Genomic DNA, 4019 nt, shown 5'->3' on the forward strand with positions numbered 1-4019 from the left:
TCACTGAGTCTATGTTCCTGGTGGTAGAATAATTTTGAAAAACATATCAATAAGGGTTGCACAACATGAAGAGTATAATCAATAGCACTGAATTAAACAAGTAGAAATTGTTGATTTGGAGATTTTTTGTGTATAGTTTTACTACAATTAAAAATAATTACACTAATAAAAATGAATAGAAAGAAGACGAAAATGTTCTAAAATTGATTTTGGTAATGATTGTACAATTCTTGATATGACTGAACTACAGAAGTGGATGAAGTGCCAGGAAAACTGAGCTGTCAAGAAAAGCCAATCAATACAAACATTATTCAAATGTATGCACCAACCACAAAAGTTAGTGCGGGAAAATCTGAAGAATTAGACCATTTACCATATATACTCATGTATAAGCTAAGCTTTCAGTACATTTTTAATACAGTTTTTGTGGTAAAATTAGGTGCCTCGGTTGATGTTCAGGTCGACTTATACTCAAGTATATTTGTACTTCCACCTGAAATTGATCAAACATGCAATCAAAATGCATTGTTAATTATTGGCAATTGGAATGCAAAAGTTGGAAGAAAGAGGAAGGAATAATACTTAGCAAACATGGACATGGTGATAGAAACAAAACTGAAGATCACATGATATAATTTTTTTGAGTGGTTCATAGCAAACTGGATAACTTTTCACTGGGCACCCATAAGGCAAGAGATTCTAGCTAAAGGTCATCTTCCACCAGTTCTCTGACCTGGGTCTAGTAGTTATCTGCTTCCTCTCACTCTGTGGAGTGTCAGTCTGAAGCCCAATGACTACAGGTGAGTTTGAGGTAAGCTCTGTTCACTGAGTGGGATTTTTCCCTCAAGTCCTTCTGGATGTGGCCTGTTACAGACAGCCTTGTATTTCATGATGGATTTAATAAGGTCCTTCATGGCAATGAATGTCACACCGTTCCTCTATTTTATTACCAGCATAGTAAACCGCATGGTATTCTGATTCAAACGGGCCATTAACAATCCATTTCAGCTGAATAATACCTATGATATCGATCTTTAGGCATTCCATTTCATTTTGAAAGTTTCAATTTTCCGAGAGTCATATTTCGAACATTCTGATCATTAGCAGAATTTTGCAGCTGTTTTTCCTTACCTACAGCTATGCCCAGACCAAGTGAAAATCACAAGGACTCCGTTCCCTCAGGCTTTACTTGACTCTTGTCACCATGGTCGATTCCACCTGAGGAGAACTGCTCTTCATCAGTCACATTTCAAGTGCCCTAGCACCGGAGAGGCCCATCCTCCAGCATTACGTCTGACAACTCTCTGCTTCCATGCATGAGGCCATCAGCATCTGACAATGTCTTGAAGCTAAGCATACAGTGTTCAGTGGCTCCTTTCTCTGAAGTGGGGAGCTAAGTCTTCATTGTCTGCTCTTGGTATGCTAACTGTTCATTTGCATTACCCTGCTGGCCTTTGACATTTCCAGCATCACAGAAACACACAAGCCACCACAGTGTAACAAACTGACAGAAATGTAGGTTTCTTTTCTTTTGGATACTTTAAAATATGGATAACAGCACTTCTAGGTGTTGTTATCCTGTATTCTTATGTCAGATTGTTAACTGCTACTGTGGGTCCTTTGTCCAAAAAACAAAAAAACAAAATTTAAAAGCAGTTTTGCTAGGTAAACATTTGTTTTGCAATTTTGTTTTTCTTTCATAATTTTACACACATATGCCAATTGTTTTCTTATTTATATTGTTTCTGACAAAAAAATAAAACTTGGTTCTCTTTTGCAAGTAACTTTTAAGTTTTACTACCCTGTTTTCAGAATTCTTTTCTTGTCTTTGGTTTTGGAAAATTTGATTATTATGTATATTGTTGATTTTCTTTTGCAATCTATCCTGTGTGAGATTTACTAATTTTCTTTTATCATAAATTTTATGACATATGAAAATTCTACTAACATATTTGTCAAAATTTTTCTTTGTGCTTTTATTTTTCTTGACATTTCTGAAATTCCAACCACATGTAAAGTACCCTTTTGGTGATATATTATAAAATTCTTATATTTTATCATTTATAAAATATTTTTTCTTGCTTGTTTCTCTAGCTCATTATTAGTAGTAGTATTGAGAGATTTGTTTTCTATCTCATTAATGCTATCTCCCATTGATTGAATTCTACTCCTTTGCCCTTTCAATATGTAAACTATTTCTGAAATCATAGTATTAATCTTTTTGCTTTCTACTTTATTTTTGTATGATTTGCAATTTTTCATTTACTTGGTTATTTTTCTTGTTGTGTTTTCCTGAATTCTTCTAGAGTTTTGTCTGAAAGGTCATTGCTTGGAAGAGAGTATACAGGTAAGAAAATAATGGGATGGTACATATAAAACTTGGGGGGAAATACCAACCAATACATACAGATGCACACAATACAAGAGTACAATTAGGTCATTTCCAAATAAACATAAATTAAATGTATTTGTAGGACCATACAACTCTTACAAGAAATAATAAGGAGGATCCTTCTATTAGTAGTCAAAATCAACAGACAACAACTTAAGATTAGGGCATAGGAGAGCATTACTCAGAAACCACGACAAATAGAAAATTCTAAAATTAAAATAAATGAAAAGATATTGAAACAGATGTGCTAGACTGGGTTGACTAGAGAAATGAATCCAGTGACACTAATGTATGTGTAAGAAAGAGTTTCTATCAAGAAGAAATTATACATCCAGCAAACACCCCAGCCCAGATCCCAGATCAAGTCCATAAATCTGATACTACTCCGTAAGTCCAATACTAGTTCATAAATACCTCTTCAGACTAACACAGTCACAAGCAATGATGCTGAAGGAAGGAAGATCACAGGCCAGTGAGTGGGCAAAATATCTTGTGGATCCAATGGTGGAAGAAACATCTCAGTGCTGGTGTGCGTCTCCATGTGGCTCCTGAAGCTCTTCGAGTGTGGCTCTTCAAAGGAAGGTGAAGGCTAGAGTTGAGGTGACTGGCTTCCAGAGAGCCATTTAGCTTGATCACCCTCCAATCAAGGTGCAACCTGATTGAAAGGCTAAACCCTAACCCTTCACTCAAAACCCTCAAGTTGGCATGAGATTCCGTAACTACCACAACAGAGAACCAAAGATGTCATTCTGGAACATTCAGGAAATGACTACAATGCCAAAGCCCAAAGTAGGAATATGTATTATAGAGTTTTCACATGAGCAGAAATTCAAAGTGATAACAAGGTATTCAAAACTGCTTTAAACTTAGGAATTAAAGGCAATGTTCAAGGTAACCACAAATTAAGCTAGTAAACTTACTTGTTAAAATTAGTATGAAAAACGTAAAAACTCATTAAATAAACATATCAATAGCAATGCAAGAAACAAAAGGAATTTCACAAACAAAAATAAAGTTCACAAGCACAAGCAATTCAGTAAGATGCTTATGCAAAATAAATAAATCATCACTCCAAAATAAATAAATAAAACACAACAAGATAACAGCAGTAAACTCACATTCATCAATAATCATAATGAGTACCACTGGCTTAAATGCACCAGTAACGATCCAACAGTGGCAGAATGGATATTAAAATATCACCCATCAATATGCTGACACAAGAGGTATACCTCAGACACAAAATCTATATCACCTAAGATTAAAGGAATAAAATGTATATCCATCAAACAAACAAACACAAAACTGAGTTCATTGTTAGGTGTTAAGTCCGCTCCTACCCATAAAACCCTACGATCAATAGAACTAAACACAGCATGGTCCTATGCCATCCTCGCAATTGCTCCTATGCCTGAGCTCCTTGATGCAGCCAGTTTCAGTCCATTTCCTCCAGGGCCTTCCTCTGTTCCACCACCCCTATATTTTACCAAACATGATGCCCTTCTCCAGAGACTGGTCTCTCATCACAATATGTGCAGTATGCAAGATGGAGGAAGTCTTGCCATCCATGCCTCAAAGGAGTACTCTGGCCTTACTTCTTCCAATACAGATCTGTTTGTCCTTTTAG

This window comes from Echinops telfairi, unplaced genomic scaffold, assembly GCF_000313985.2.
Source record: "Echinops telfairi isolate 266 unplaced genomic scaffold, ASM31398v2 ScPeMD7_3533;HRSCAF=4204_0, whole genome shotgun sequence".
NCBI classification, from domain to species: Eukaryota; Metazoa; Chordata; class Mammalia; order Afrosoricida; family Tenrecidae; genus Echinops; species Echinops telfairi.